The sequence below is a fragment of the Rousettus aegyptiacus genome, unplaced genomic scaffold (assembly GCF_014176215.1).
Source record: "Rousettus aegyptiacus isolate mRouAeg1 unplaced genomic scaffold, mRouAeg1.p scaffold_m13_p_3, whole genome shotgun sequence".
Taxonomy (NCBI): domain Eukaryota; kingdom Metazoa; phylum Chordata; class Mammalia; order Chiroptera; family Pteropodidae; genus Rousettus; species Rousettus aegyptiacus.
In genome coordinates this window covers 167,656,735-167,673,954 of record NW_023416306.1, presented here as the reverse complement: position 1 = coordinate 167,673,954, position 17,220 = coordinate 167,656,735, and positions in this window count along the sequence as shown.

The window sequence follows — 17,220 nt, the reverse complement described above, 5'->3', positions numbered from 1 at the left end:
ATCTCCAGCTTCTTATTTGTACAAGGCAACGTTAGAAAGAGCCGAGAACTGAAACCTTAACGTGGGACCCGCCCCAGCTCTTCCCCTAATTCTCACCGGCTCCGGCTGTCCTCCTCATTCTCCACGTGACGCAGGCACACGCCACCGATTTTTCATGCGTACGTCCGATTAGACGCTTCATTCATTCGGTCACTAACGTTTGAGGCCTCGTGCCAGGCACTAGGAAGGAATACGCCCCCACGGTCCAGTGGGGAAGCAGACACACAGAAAATACGTACTGCAGGACACGGGCGCACAGAGGGCCTGGCGAAATTGCACCCGACTTAGGCTGGGGGTGGGGTCCGGGGAAGACGTCACAAAAGAAGTGAGCGTGAAGGTGGGGAAGCACTGGAGGTTTATCAGGTAACAGGTAGATTCCAGAGGCAGAAAACAGTATTCATTCATTTATCCATTCAACCATCTGTTCGTTTCATGAACAGGTGTTAATAGTTTCTTATTCCTACAGGTCAAGGAATAAGGAGGTGATAAGGCATTGTCTCTGTCCCCAAGGAGCTCACATGAGCTGGAGCCAAGACTCCCGGGCCACAGAAGAGCACTGGGCTTCGGGGAACAGCAGGTAGCTTCCTCTGGCTGGAGCGGAACCCCCTGTGAAGGGGGCGGTGGGAGAGGAGACCGGAGACATGGCATGGCCTCGTACACCGTGGAACGCCTTGGGAATGGTCACAGGACAGTCACAATTTCCCTGGATGGCCAGGAGGATGGTTCGTGGCAAGAGGGGTAGAAGGCAGCATCGCCCAACTTGGACTTTGGGAATATCTCTTTGGCTGACGAGTGAGGAGCAAATGGGAGCGGGGAAGGAGGGGGCAAAGGGCACCAACAGGAGGCTGTTTCTGACATCCGAGGAGCTGCCGCAGTGGCCTAGACAAGGGCGGGGGCGGGAGAGAGAGAGCAGGAGCCACGAAATCGCGTTTCACGTGCCCGCGCTGGTAAAGAGCAAGGTGAGGGAGAGCGGGTCCTGCCTGGGGTCATGGCCATGTTCAGAATCATCCTGCACGAACTGCGCCCCCAGTCTCAGGAAAGCTGCACCCTCGCCGGCTCCACTGCGGGCCCGAGGGGCACATTCCTCTGTGCTGGGCCTGTTTCGTCATCAGTCAGTCACTCAGCGGACTTGAGCTTTGAGTCTGCGACTGTCTGGCTTCAGGTCTGTCTGGCTTCATGTCTACACTCTGGGTGCTGACAACTGACACTTGCGGCATCTGTTTTGATAAGGACATTTAAGGTCTACTGAGTTGGGCAGTTTCAATAGTCTGGTCCTCCAGCGAGACGGGGCCAGATGACGGAAAGCTGCAAGTCTGGAGTAATCAGGGAAGCCATCTGAGGGGAGGCGGGGTTGGGTGGGGTGCAGAAATGGGGCGGGGTCTGGCGAGGAGAAAGAGAAACCACCGCAGGGACCCAGAACAAGACCGTACACGGTGGGCAGCCGCTGTCCTGATCCGTCAAACGTGGTGACTAGCTCCCCTGAACGTAAGCCATCGAGGCGGCAACCTCCCTCGCCAGCATGCATTCTCCGAGTGAGAGGACAGGAGGGAGGAGAAGTTAGAAACGGAAGGAAGAGGCCGCGAAGCAGGCATCAGCCAGAGTTTGGCCGTGGAGGCCTCGAAAGGCAAACGGAAGGCGTGCGTGCTGGGGCCCCCATCACACCCTCCTCCCACTCTCTGAAACCACGATGCGACTGTCTACTTCAGTGCCTGAGAGTGCTGGCCCCCGCTCCAATCCCAGGTCTGGCCCAAACCTTAGCCACATTGTTCAACCCGGCGGTGCCTCTGTTAACCCATCTCTAATCTGGGGTCTGTAATAACAGTACCAAGACATTGTGCTCTGCTGAGATGATGAAGGAAATAACGCGTTTGAGTCCCTAACGCAGGGCGCGGCATGCAGCACGCGCTCTCCGTGCAGGTCAGAGCTGTGATTGCTGGTTCGGGGAGGCCCCGCCCCGGGTCCGTGGCCTTCCCGCCTGTCTGGGGCGTTTCATGCTGAATGTCTGCATGGTTCTTCCATCCTCACTCACCGTCGGTCCTCTCAGAATCCTGAGCCACCCCACAACCGGCAAGGTGACGCTTGTCTTCTGAAAGACTCCTGTCAGTCTCATACATTTTGCACGATCCTCTCCTCCCTTGGAAAGTGGGTTTTCAAAAACACACACAATTTAAAATGACATCCTTTCCCCTGGCCTGTTACATTTCCAGGAGCCTCGTATGGCTGGCAGGAGAGTCAGCCAGGGGTTCTCACTGAGTGTTTGAGGCTGTGGAAATCCTTGAGCTATAAATAGTGTGTGCATGCGTGTGCATGTGCTTGTGTGTGTGTGCGCGCGCGCATGTATGTGCAATACGATGGACTCGTTTTCTCTGATCATAAAATCCATGGCTTCTATTTATAGCCACAGGGTTGCTCAACTGCTCGTGAGGGGTTTTAAAAATAGGCTTCAGAAAATAGGATGGAGGCAACAGAAGGGGCCTGGAGACTTGGGACTGGGATTTATGGTCTTTGCATTAACCCCATGCCGTCTCCAAGTTATCCTCGGGTCCAGGATCCCTCAGGTCTTGTGACTTCAACTTGCATTACATTTGCTCCAGTGAAGAGATTTATTCATTCATTCATTGAGAACCTGGTCCGGGCCAGCAGTGATGCCATGCTTTCAGGAAAGAAACAGAGCGCTCCAGCATCCGAGCCTAGTGAGGGAGACAGATTGTAAATCTATACAGGAGTCCATGATGAGGCTGACAAATACCATCATCCGGTGTGAATAAAGGCCTGGGAAGCAATGAAGAAGGTACACTTAATTCTGCCCAGGGTAGTAGGAGAGCCACCTCTGGTAGGTTGGATAATGGTCCCCAAAGGTGTCCAAGTCCTGATCCTCGGGACATGTGGATGATACTTTATATAACACAAAAGACTTTGCAGATGTGATTAAGTTAAGGATCTTGAGGTGAGTATATCCTAGTTTCTGGTTGGGCCCAGTGTAATCACAAAGGTCCTTATAAGAGGCAGGCAGGAAGGTCAGAGGAGAGGGAGGGAAAGAAGAGAAGGCCACGTGACCACGGAAGCAGGGAGAGACTTGAAGATGCAATGCTGCTGGCTTTGAGGCTGGAGGAAGGGGCCATGGGCCAAAGAATGCAGCTCTAGAAGCTGGAAAAGGCAAAGGGAAGGATTCTCCATGAGATCCTCCAGAGGGAGTGGGGCCCTGCCAATACCTTGGTTCCAGCGCAGTGAAACTGACTGTAAGAGAATGTCTTGTTTCAACCCATCAAGGTCATGATGATTTGATTCAGTAGCCATTGGAAACTAATATATCATAGGTGACACTTTAGTTAGACCACTGTAATGAACATTTGATGTTCGTGGCCACCCAATATTCATTCTCTCCTTTGGTATGTGTACCCAGTTTTTGCTTAACTATTCCCCATGTCAGCACAGCCTGTGACGAAAACTCAACTCCAGCTCTAGAGTGAGCCCATGGCTTCGGCCCGAACTCATTAGCATAATCTATTCTCCAGGCCCTGTAATTTGCTCAGGGCTGAGCTTGTGACATTCGTTGATCCAATTAGATGTTGAAAGATTCGCTTTCCTGCCACAACCCAGCTCTAGGATGGACAAGGAAGCATGTAGCCTCAGAGACAACCTGGGTCCATCTTGGAGCCCTGAGGAAGAATCATCCTCGGAAGGATACGAGCTCCAAGCAAGTGGGATCTGGAGATGCTGAGAACCTGGAGGGTCCTGGTTGTGTCTCCTGAGCTGCTGGACCAATTACATTTCGGTGATGGTTAATGTTATGACCGAGCAGCAAAGTGCCCAGACAGCAGGTTCAACATGATGTCTGGGTGTGACCGTGAACGTGTTTCCGGAAGAGATTATGTGTGAGTTGATGAACGGAGACAAGGAGATGGCCCTCCCCGATGGGTAGGCGCCATCCAATCCACTGGAGGCCTAAACAGAACAAAAAGGCTGAATAAGGGATTATTGGCTCTTTCCGCTGCCTGGCTGTCTTCAGGCTGGGACATCAGGCTTCAAGATGTCTTCACCCGCCTTCAGACTTGGACCCAGCCTGGATCGTACACCACTGGCATTCCCGGCTCTCCGGCTTGCCAACTGCAGATCTTGGAATTCTCAGCTTTCATAAACATGTGACCCAGTTCCTTGTAGTAAACCCCTTTAAATACATCTCCTATTTGTTCTGTTTCTCTGGAGGACCCAGACTAATGTAATTTTATTATTTGAAAAGAAAAGGTTCTAGTGGGGTTTTCTGTTCTGGCCCCTAAAGTATCAAATAAAGAACAGAGATTCTGCTGTGAGAAAACAGGGGAAAGACCACACAGGAGGTCAGAAGCAGGTATTGTGGCTGCCATCTGCATTGGGTGTAGAGGGAAATTGAGGCCCGGCGATGTGAAGGTCAAGGTCACACTGCCTAATGAGAGCCAGCTGAGAATTAGATCACAGTACTGTGGGCCTCAGAGCTGAGAGGAGCTTGGCCCATGTTGGTCCAAATCCTTTGTTTCATGGACAAGGAGACTGAGGCAGCAGAAGGGGAGAGGCTTGATCGAGGTCACACTGTGACCTGGTGGCTGACACACAACCAGAGGTCACCTCCTCATAAGTCTCACTGAGTTCTGCTCTGTCCCAACTCTGCTGGTGTGTGGGTGAATGGGCAGTCTCAGGCCAGGTCAGCCACGTCCGCTCAGATGCCCAGAACCTACACCTGGGGGTCCAGGTGCTCCAGGCTCAAAGGGAAATCCTTTTATACTTTCTCTTCGTAAGTGGGCCACTGAGGAAACAAAGATAGGTACGTAGGACTGTTTGTGTTTTTCTGTAGCCACAGGAAGTTTGGTGTGAAGAACTAAGCAAGGGAGTTTAACTCAACATTTTGTTTTTTCCTTAATTGAATTCCTGTTGCTGAAAATTAGAAAGCTCCCCTCAGAAGTCAGCTTTAGCATTATCTGGTCTCTTCTAAGGGACCGGTCAACTTCTGTTGCTAGCATTGTCTGACATGTGCTATCATTTTACATGTGTCTCAAGACAAGACAAAAACTTAGCCATAGGCAGACATTTCTCCAAAGAAGACATACGAATGACCAACAGGTATATGAGAGATTCTCAGCATCAGCAGTCATCAGGGAAATGCAAACTGAAACCACCATGAGGTGTCACCTCACCCCCGTTAGGGTGATGATTATGAAGAAAATAGAAGTTAAGTGTTGGCTGCAATGTGGAGAAATTGGAACCCTTGGACACCGTTGGCGGGAATGTGAAATGGTGGACAACGGTGGAAAACCGTTTCGAAGCGCCTTCATACGTTTCGAAGCATATGAAGGCGCTTCGAAACTTAAAAAATAGAGCTACCAAATGATCCGGCAATCTCATTCCTGGGTGAGCGTACAAAAGAATAAAAATCAGGATCTTGAAAAGATATCTGCACTCTCATATTCATTGCAGTATCATCCACAATAGCCAAAATACAGAGACGACCCAAACGTCCATTGACAGATAAACAGATGAAGAAATGCGGTATATCCATACACCACTCCATGTCTATGGAATTTTACCCACCCTTTAAAACACGAGGAAGTCCTACCATTTGCCACAACAAACATGGAACTGGAAGGCAAGAATTTCCACTTATAGGAGCTATCTCAGAGTGTCAGACTTATAGAAGCTTCGGCTAGAATGGTGATGGCCACGGGATGAGAAGAGGGGGAAATGAGGACTTGTTCAACAGGTAGAAAGTTCTGCCAGACAAATAAGTCCTAGCAATCTGCTGCATAGCACAGTGCCTGGACATCACAACACGGTACTGTGGACTTGGTAAGAGGGCAGATTTCATGTCAAGCATTTCTAACACACACACACAGAGAGAGAAAGGGACACACAGAAACTTTCAGAGGTGATGGAGATGATCGTGATGATGGCATTGGGGAATATGCACACATCAAAACTCATCAAATGTATACACTGAATATTGCAGTGTTTTGGTATATTATTTATACCTCAATAAATTTGAGAAAAAAAAGAAAATAAATGCAAACTTATGTGCACATGCGCATGCACACTCACACACACAGAATAGCCATTTAGATTGTGGATTTGCACTCCATGCCCGGATCCTGTGAACACTGCCTGTGGCTTTTCTAGGTGACGAGGTCGTGTGGGACTCCCGCCCCCAGCCACAAATACCTGCTTCGCTCTTAGTAAATTTTCCTCCTGTGTCTCTACACTCAGGTTCTTCTGCTTACAATACTTTTAGTTTTAACATTACGCCAGAATGTAATCTTTTTGAAGACATCACAAGTGACAATTAGGGATTCAATTTAAGATAAAATCCAACTCTATGTGGTGCTGCCAAGTCAAATAACTCAAATTAGGTAACAACACCTGACAGGCAGAGGCAACATTTTCACAGAAGGCAAGTCTTTTTTTAAATCAGTCATGAACTGCAACCTGATTTCAGGCCCATCAGCATTTGAAAAGACACGTTCTTATAACTGAGGCTGGGCAATGTAATAGCTGTCATATGGAATTTACTAGAATTAATTTTTAGCAAACTCTATATTAAATAAATTTCATACCTTGCGTCCAGCTCACATCAATAATTTTCTTACTGCCTCTTTCTAACATTCAGAGGTGAAAGGACCCTTTCAGGTATTATTAGAATCCATTCACTCTTGCTAGGCTTCCAGCTCCATCAGGCAGAGATGGGGGCAGGTTCCGTGGTCACTGCTGTCACAGCAGTGAGTCAGCCACATAACTGGGGATCAATAATCCTTGATTGGTTGTTCAATGACCTCCCCAGATGACTTTCATCAGGATTCTACTGCCAACAACCATCAGAACAGCTTTTCCCTGAAACGGCAGCATTTGAACTTGGCCATCCTTGGAAGATAGGTGAGGTGGTGTGTTCATCCCTTTGACCTGCTGTAGCAGAATACCATAGACCGCGTGGCTTCAAGACCACAGAAACTTCTTTCTCACAGTTCTAGAGGCCGGAAGTCTGAGATGAGGGTGCCAGCATGGTTATGTTCTGCTGACAGCCGTCTTCCAGGGTGCAGACAGCGAACTTCTCATTGTATCTTCACATGGAGGAAAGCGGGAGAGAGAGAGAGCTGGCCTTTTCTTCCAAGGGCACTGATCCCATTCATGAGGGCTCCACGTTCATGGCCTAACCATGAGCCCGACGGCCCCACCCCCCAACACCATCATGTCCGGAGTACTGTTTCAGCTCACGAATCTGTGGGGTGGGGACAAACATTCAGGAAATGGAGGGTGGTCAGTGGTGGAACGAATTTACCAGGAGAGGGTAACATTCTAGCTAGAAGAACAATAAGAACAAAGCACAAAGATCAGGCGTGTCCAAGAAGGCTGGACAATGAGGTGGGGTCAGGCCGTGACAGCAATGGGATGTGAGCGCTGAGAAGTCAAGGCTCAGGGGGCCGGTGGCAAGGTGGCTGGACCGTCCAGGCCTCCTTCACCGCCGTGGTCTAGAATTACAAGCTGTTCTATCTCATTTGACAGAAGTTAGAGCATTACAAGGTATTTGACCTTTATATTATGCTGTTTGCAAACGCTTTTCAACAATCAGGTCAGCATTAGCACTTGAGCCAAAATGATGAGCCCTTTTATATTTCAAAGTAGCCAGCTGGGATATGACTTCTAACTTTAAGTACAAACTCGACATTCATGCTAACCCAACTCCAAGTCCAGATGCAATTACTCCGAGGCTGACCTTTCCGGCCTTCATGCCTCACTGTGACATCATGCACGTGGACAGTCTCAAGCCTACATTTTTGAAACCCTCCCATCTTCTCATTCTGACAGATGCTAGGCATGTTTTATTATAAGAGCTATAATATAAAGATGAAATGGCCGGGCTACTTGGCAGACGAGAACTCATCTGTTATAATGAAACTTCATCCAATCCTTTCGATTAAAAATGGTGTCGTGGGTTGAGTTATGTCCACAAAAGATAAGTTCAGGTCCTAATTCCTGGCACCTGTGAATGTGACCTTATCCGGAAATGTCTTTACGGATGCAATCAAGTCAAGATGAAGTCAGACTGGATGAGGGTGGGTGCCTTATCAGAAGAGGGAAATTTGCACACAGAGGCCCGGACACAGGGGAGAAGGCGTGTGAGGGCAGAGATTGGTGTGCCGTGTCTACAAGCCAAGGAACGACAGGGTTGCAGACAACTTCATAGAGCTAAGAAAAAGGCCTGGAACAGACCCTGCCCTGGAACCTCCGGAAGCAGCCAACCCTGCCGACGCCTTGGTTTCAGACTTCTGGCTTCCTGTACAGGGAGAGTAAATTTCTGTTGTTTTAGGCCACTGAGTTTGCGGTCATTTGTCAAGACAGCCCTAGGAAACTGCTACAGATGGGGACGTTCTAAGAAGAGGTGACTTGCCTGCTGTAAGTCACAACGCCAGCCACAGACCCATGCTCTGACGTCTCGATCGCTGTCCGGCTCTGATGGAAGCACGTGTTCACCTCTCGGCTCACTCCGCATTTTCCTGAGCTCCGAGCCGAAGGAAGGAGCATGAGAGAGTGAATGAGACCCTGAGGCTGACACCCAGTTGTCTAGAAAAGGACATGTTTTTCCCTCTCAACGCGCTGTGCTCATCTTACTTGCTTAATGAATGTCTGTCACGTACTAGAATGTTCTCAAAACTGTAAACTTGACTGTGTTTTATGAGCCCAGTCACAGGTCAGTGCCTTCCGTTGGCCGTTCATCCACCAGTTCCCATCCAGCTAGAGATACTAAAATGATGATAAGGAGAAAATCAATGTGCACTTTAGTCCTGTTTTTTAAGAAATGAGTTAATAAATATGAGGAAATCCTGTCCTATATACAACTCCTTATAAGATCTATTATTTGACTTCTATATTCACAGCAGAATATTTTCTAATGAATGAATCTTTTTTTTTTTTTTTCAATTACAGGATTATATTTAGTATTTCAAGGGCTCCTCTGAATGGTAACATTTAGGATAAACTCCCTCGATCAAATTTCCCTGGGCGTTTTCAGAAGATTCGAAACACCAAATCCAGGTAACGCCAACACGAAGCGTAAAACTCAAACCGTGTTCCTGGAATCCTCGAGCCACGAACCCAGTCCCTCGTGCCACCCCGTGACCCTGGCGGTGCAGCGTGAGGGGCGGGCGCTCCAGGAAGGAGCGGCCGAGTGCCGCGGTGGAAGACGGCGAGACGCAGGGTCAGAGATCTGTCCACGTGAATCCTGGCTCTGCTGCGCATCGCACACACGTGTGGCCCTGGCAGTTGAATTAACTTCTCTGAGCCTCATTTACCTTGCAAAGTGACCAGTTATTGTAAGCGTTCCATGGAACGATTCATACATTTCGAGGAGTTCTGAGCAAAAAGGAAAACTCCTGCATTGGAAGAGAGCGATGTGCTGGGCTCAGTCAGGAGTCTGTGCGGGTGCACCTAGTTAAAAAATGGTAAAATCATGTGATGCCTGGAAACTTAACCTGTAGCTAACCCTGAATTTCCTGATACCTTGCCACTTGGTCTGAAAAATAAGTATCTGGCCTGCTTCTCCTTGGACCTAAATGCGCATTGTTTAGAGAAGATATGTGTGTGTGTGTGTGTGTGTGTGTGTGTGTGTGTGTGTGTGTGTGTGTGTGTGTGTATTCTCTGAGCCTAGTGTCTGCCAGGAATTCCACTAGCCAGCATCATCTCTGTACCATGCAAGACTCTCCAGCCACCCTTGCAATTTTAACCAGTTCGAGCACCACCAGTTGGAGCTGGCGGACAAGGATGCAGGGGGCGGGTGAGTCTTTGCAATCTCATCCAAGGATGTGGCCTCAGGGCCTCCGTGCCTCACGGCCACCAGGAAATGCTTAATCAGGGGCCGGAGCCACAGATGCCATCTTCATCACAGCCTGGAGGCAAGATGTCTGGTTCCCCGAGAACGGCCTGCACAGAGCACGGTTTGTCCTTCACTGATGTTGATTTCAGCCATTAAACTTCAGTCACCTCGATAGTACTGATAATGATTAGGGGAGGAAAAACATCTAATTCGTAGAATTGTAGAGGATGGAGAGCCCTTCCGGCTTTATGAGTCATATCCTAATCCAACTCCTTTTTTTTTAATATTAATAGATTAATTTTTCTAAGTTACCCGAAGGGCTAAGTTCTTTGCTTAGGCGACACCCCTGGCCTGAGGCATAGCTGGCTTTCAGCCGAGACCCGGGTGTTCAGTCTCCCCATCTCATGCTTCTTCCACTCTGCCCAGGTCCCCAGGGAAATGACTGCTCGTTAGGGTCCCTTCCCACCCTAAAGGTCCAGGGTAGATGTTAGGAGTATCCATGGTCTAATCCCAGCTCTGCCACTTGCCACCTGTGTGGTCTCAGGCAAGTTGAGAATCTTCCCATGCCTCAGTTTCCTCCTTTGCAAAATGAAGATGATAAAAAGTGATACTCATCCAGTAAAGTTATTATGAGGGTCAAATACATTAACATATACAAGTAAATTCTTACTATAGTACCTGGTACATAATAAAAACTGTACAAATGCTCACAACTACTATTATTCTTATATCATATATAATATAATATATTATCATTATATTTTATGAATTACTAACCATAGGCACAGGAAGTAAACAGTTGTATTTTTTCAGGAATGAAGGGAAAATGGTTTATGACTAGTTTATATGATTCTTCAATGATTAAAAGGGCGAATAAACAAACAGACAGATGATTGAATAGGTCAAAATACTTCTGAAGGATATCTAATGGTTTTGGTATTTTTCCACATGACATGTCCATTTATTTAACAGAGAATTCCGTCACCTTAGGGTGTTAATGGTGCGACTTCAGACCCCATGGTTTCCAGATACAGTGGACATTTAAGGGCAAGGGGCTTGCCGGGTGATTTGATCTCCATATTAAAATAGTCATAGTCACAAAAAGCATCAGGCCCTCCCATGTCCCAACGCAGGCTAACTGAGGCTTTGAGATGCAGGAGGGAGCCCCCAGTTGCGACGGACATGCACTAAAGCTCACTCCTAAGGTAGCTTGTCCGCTGATGGGGAGCTGGAGTGCAGGTGTGCAAGTTAATGACGCAGAGAGACAAAAATAGATGGGAAAAGTGCAGTTGTCTCTCAATTTAGAATTTTCTGACCTCTTGGGAGCACAGGTAAATTCATACCCTTTTAGAGTTTCAGAGATAAGGTTTGCCTTGGAAAGGAGTTCAATCTCTCACCATCCAGCAAGCACCTACTGTGTTTTAGGTGCTATGCCTGAGGTTGGAAATGCCAAAGTGACCCAGGTGAGGCCTCTCTCCCCAGCTGGGTCACAGGAAAGAGCCAATTGACCCAACATTTCAGGGCACTAAGGAAGAGCGAGAGCCGTGAACTAGATTCTCACCAATGCAAGGGGGTGGAGAGGCCCTTCTTAGACCTGTCCTGAGGGGTCAGAGAAGGCCGCAGGGGAGGGAACACTTGAGCTGGAGCTCAATGGATGAAGAAGAAGAATTTACTGTTAGAAAAGCTAAAAATGGCCCTGAACAGAAGCGAGAGCATGTGCAAAGGCACAGGGGCATCCGGGGGACCTGACGCCTGTCTCGGCTGTGACGGCAGTGAATGCATGTCGGGGAGGGTGGGAAATGGGGACGAACAAGGCCGCAAAGGACCTTAAACCCTATCCTGTCTGCTAATGAAGGATCGTGAGCAGGGGGAGGTCAGGATGCAATTAGCCCATCTCCTCATTTTCACAGAGAAAGAAAGTGAGGCCTGGAGATGAAATTATTCCCCCAGGGCCATGTTGGTGCCAGAACCCAGCTCTCCAAACTCCCTGTCCAGTTCCTGTTCATCCCACTCTATTGCCCTCTCTAAACCTAGGAAATTAAAATGATGATGATGATGATGATGATGATAATAATAATAATAATAATAATAATAATAATAATAACAATAACAACAACATAAAACCAAGCTCCATTCAGGAAGAGTCCATATAAGATTAAGGAATTCTGGCTAAGGCTATTTGGGATTGGATCCCTGTTCCACTGGACAGTTCAGAGACTCCATTTACTTATCTATAAATGAGAGTAGATTATGTCTTGCATGCAGTAGTAAATGAGGCAAACATGAAGCTACCCAGCATAAGTAGCGGGAGATCGAGCATCTGCTATAACCACCGATGGGGAGACCTTATGCGGTCCTTGGTGAATGGGAATCCCATCTCAGTCATAAATCTGTAGACCTGGGGTATTTTCTTGGAGACTCTTTAGGGCAATTGCTCAGATCTCTGTGTTAGGGCTTTCGTGTGACTCACCCGTCCTCTCTTGGCCAAGCTAGCACGGGGCTGCCTGAGAGGGCTTTCCTCATGCAAACCTCCCTGAAGGCATTGATATTCTAAGCAACTTCGGTTCTCTGAAATGATTGCTCCCAAGTTATTCAGGCGCTAATTTGCATGTCGTGTTTATTGCACTTTGTTTCCAGCTATTCAGACACACTGGGGGAGGAGCATGGGGGAAGATGTAATCTATCTGAACCTGGGGCTAGTAAACAGTCTTAAGTCAAGCCTTGAGACGTGTCTGAGCTGAGAACAATTATGCTACGAATACACTTGGGTGAAGGAAGTGAGAGCCAGCTCTGCAAAGTGTGTGTTTAGCACTCTGTGTTGCTTCGGCGGAGAGTTCTGGGGGCACCTGACTGCCAAACCAAAGCACCGAGGGAAAGGAAGGTACATAATGAGCTTGTGTAATGAAAGGGCGATGGGCTGTGTCCCCTTATAACAACAAGGTGTTGGTTACTTGCCTGCTCTATGGAACAGTGAAATGCAAAGGCTTTTTCTGTGTCCTCTTGCCCTGCCCCTTGGCAGCGGTCACCTGGTTGTTCATTTGAACTCCTCGAAATTCTCTCTTTTCCTGACTTCTGAGAGTCTCTACTCCCATGGGTCCCTTGCTCCTCTCTGACTATTGCTTAGTTTCCTAAGAGTTTGGGTCTCCCAAGAGTCAGTCCTAGTACTTCTTCTCTTTTTTTGTCTACTGTTCCCTTCTTAGGACTCTGTCATTCCATGTCACGTTGTCTCAAAGGTAGGGGGATTCTTATGAAGTCGACTAAACGGATTCTTGCTGAAGGCAGGCAAGTTACCAAAGGTGAGGGACTCTTGCTAAATTGACTTAACAAGATTCTTGCTGAAACGCCTTAGCAAGTATGAACATGGGGTAATTCAAGGTCAAGGCCTAGTTGAGGAGAGGGCTCAGAGGAGTCCAGCTAAATTTTGGTCAGGGAGAGGGCCTTCATCGTGGCCTGCTTTGGCCTGATGCACGGTAGCCTTGCTTGGTTACAATTAAAACCAGTCACCCAGCCCCAATAAAGGGTCATTGAATGTACTCGAGACTTACCATATTTATAGGATAGCTGAAAGAAGAACCGTGGAACCTCTGGCTTCTTCCAGCTCTTCCTCTCTAGGGTCTCATGGTCCCTCAGCTCTGCTGCTCTCAGTCTGCTTCTCCTTTCCCCTTCCAGACCGCCCTCCTGGTCACTCGTGATCCCTGCTCCCCGCATGTCTAACTTGGCAAGACGCCAACTTCAACAAGCGTCCTCTAGATCTTCCTGCTAAATGGCCACCAGAACTGATCTTCATGACTCAGTTCCTCTTATGAAGGTCTCGTTGGTTTAGCCTAGTCCACAAACAAACCATCCTTTAGTCATGTGGTCATGCTTGGTCCAATCAACTATGGTGGGGTCAAGGCCATATGACACTTTCTTGCAGAGGAAGTGAGAGAAGCTGGAGAGGTCAGAAGGGAAGGTTAGGTGTGGGAGGTAAACTAATGAACCTGCTATCCAGGTCCTTGACCTATGTTTCATCCGAGAACATTACCAGGAATGCTGGGAAGACTGACAGAGTGTTCTTGGGGTGGACTTTTGCTTCTCTGAGTTAGGAGTCTATGGCTATATTTCTTCTATTGTTCACTTTCTTGTGTTTGAAATGGCAGGAGTCAGCAGTGGGGGTCGGGTTTAAGACTGACTTTTGAGTGATGTATAATGCTGAGTACTAGGAGCTTGAAGCCGCCCTGTTGTCTCGTCCTAGCTGTGTGGACCCTGGCCTCGTCACTTACCTATTCTGATTAAACTGTGTAAGTATAAACTAAATTCAGAAAGGAGGGCTGTTGGAGGCACCACGGGTCCCGTCCTCAGTCAATCAACAGTCAATAAACATTCCCCCTATGCCTGTTGTGTGATAATGAAGGCTCTCTCTGTCCAGGACTTCCCTGTCAGGTACAGAGAGTAAAAGGAGAGACTGGCTTTACTTGATTTCTTAGGCTTCTCCTAGCACTCACATTGACTGGTTTTCAGCTGTCGGTGCCCAAGAACTGGATGAATGTCACTGTGAAAGAGAGAGCTAGAGAACAAGAGAGCAAGCGCAAGAGAATTTGCAAAACAAGGAAAATGGGGAAGCCAAAAATGCGGTTGTCCCTAGACAGAGGCAGGGACACTTATGAGGATGGGAGGCATAAACCTCTCCCATTTAGCAACTCTTCCCAGAGTCTCCCTAGTGAAGATAGAGGGAGGAGCTAGAAAGAAAAAGTCCTGAGAAAAGCATTGACAGAGCCCCATCTCTGGGCTGACCTGTGCTCACTTGGCTGGAGTCAGACACACCAAGTTCAAGGCTGACTCTAGAACCTACGGCAGATTGCTTAGACTGTTCTAAGTTTCAGTTTTCTTAGCTGCATAGGGTCACTGTGAAAAGTGTATGATGCTATAGAGTTTAAAGGTAACACCCTCAGTTCCTGCTTCATAGTAGCTGGTCATTAAATGTGAGCTTCCTCCCCCTCGAGCTGGGAGGCCCAAGTCAGGGAATCACAGTGTCTGTTCATATAATCTTGCAGATAAAGAAACCGAGGTTCAGAAGGGGTAGACACTTGCTTGAGCATGGAACAGGGACTACACAATTGGGTTCCCCTAATCATAAGTCCTCTGGGATGTCTGTGCCCGTGGGCTGCACCCCAGAGTGACTCAAGTCCACAGAATCAGTAACCTAACCCCTCACTCAGAGTTTGCAGACGCAGCAGAAATGTCGAACAGTTGTTTGAGGTTGGGGAGTTCATAGGAGGAAGCACGATCTTCCCAGAGTGAGCACCGATGCCTTCGGAGATGACAAATTAGAGCTGTCGGCTGAGACAGGGCCTTAGAACTTCCGTCTGGGTGACGGGTGGCCAGGAGAGCACCTAGTCCTGAAAACCCACTCGGCGCCAGCTGCCTTCTCGGGGCGAATGTCCACCCACAGAGTGGATCCCTCTTTACCTGCCTGCTCAGCATCCATTCTCTCCTTTTTGGTGTCAGCACCCCTAAATGTCCTCGGAAAACCACGCCTCTCCATTCTGAATCCACTATTGCTTTTTTTTCTGGTTCTGTCTCCATTCACCATACTCTACTCTAGGAATGGGCGCAGCGTCATGCCCGGCCAGCCAATCAGAGCACTGCATGCTCCTCTGGCCATCGTGATTGGTTCAGGGATGAGCGCATGCCCCAGGACAGACCAATCAGAGCCACGAAACGCAGAGACCCCCCTGGTTCCGGAAGCGGCGTTAAACCTGCAGCTGCCACTGCAGGGGGAAAGGCGGCCTGAGAAATGATCCCGCAGGGGAGCAGGCCGAGAGGGTCCATGTGACTACAGCGCACCCCCTATACCTGGCTTAGGAAACAAAAGCTTTGGAGAGAAACCCCGCTGATCCCCAGCTCTTGGTGTCTCTGGGAGTGCTACGGAACCTTTCTTTATGAAGGACTCCAACTTTGTTCTGGAAAGTACCATACTGGCCATTCCTCTTGGTGTTGAAGATTGTAAGGACAGCTTTTACCCAGCGTTCTTGGAGTAGCCGTGAACAATTCCCACAGAGTCGCTTCACGGTGAGATGTTATGTGTTCTGTGTACAAATGTTGAAAGCTGTCTTTACTGCAGGCAGGGGGATCTGGGACTGGGAGATGCGCCACTCAGAACCGCCCTCACGAAGGACTCGTTGCCCAAATGCTGGGTGTGTTGGCAGCAGACAGCGGCCCCCACGGCCCCTTCAGACTTGCCTCAGCTGCAGACAGCCTCCCGGTGCAGGGCATGGCGCTCTGTGGGCCTGCCGTCTGGTTCTCCTCTCTCTGCCCATTCCTGCTTCCTTCTGGCTCCTTCCATGGAAACTGATATTAGGGGTTCTCCTTAATAAACTTCTCTGATTAGCTTCCCTGAGAACCTACTTGCTGCGGTGAACTGTTTCCTCTTGTGGGCTCTTGTGGGAGGACTGAAGAATTTGGGGTAGGCAGGGGGATAAACTCTTCTCTAGTGGTGAAAGGCAGGATGCAACAACACAGCACAGCTGGAGGCTATACAAGAGAAACTTCCAGAAACAGCCACCCTACTTCCCTTCAGGCAGAGAAGGCTAAGGGATGTGGGCAGCAGCAGGATTAGACACTAATATTTACATGGCCCTCTTTTAATAACTTTCATATGTTGTCCTTGAACCTCAAAAAAGTCTCTTCATAGCATCAGCCTTAAGTAAATGCGTTTGTGGTGCTTCTAGTCCACATCTGAACCAGAAACTGGAGGTGCAGCTCCACAGAGAAGTAGTTCAAAGCTGGCCAGAGGTGGCAGGAGGAAGGCCAGAACCGCCACCGGAATGAGAGGCGATGCCTTGCAGCAGGGCAGCTGGCATCCGCAGGGCCGCTGGTAGGGACCAGCTTCCCAGGGTCTTGCCTTGTAGGGCCTCCAGCAGAAGTGTGGCATGAAGGAGAGGAGCAACTTCCCTGAAGGCTGGAATTTGGGGTCATTTAAGTGACCTCAGACTCAAGGTACTTTGCTGACTAAAGCACAGGGAAGATGGCCCAGGGCAGTGGGGAGAAAACAAGATCTACCCGGCAGGTGCATGGGGGGAAGGGCATCCGGGGGGAGGGGCCTGCTGTTTGAGGAGCACGGGCAGAGGACAAGAGAGGACAGGAGAGTCCACCCCCACGTCCGCTCACAGACACAGGGGGTACAAGACCATCCATACGGTGAGACAGAGGCAGAGCTGTGCTGGGTCCTGAGCGGGGGTGGGGAGCGTTCTGTCCCCGGGTAACCCCACCAAGGGATAAAGAACTAGGATGCCCTAAAGGAAGGGTGGGAATGAGCCATTCCAGAAGCTGAGTCCTGACCCAATGGCTATAAGCCAGAAAGGGAGGCCCGA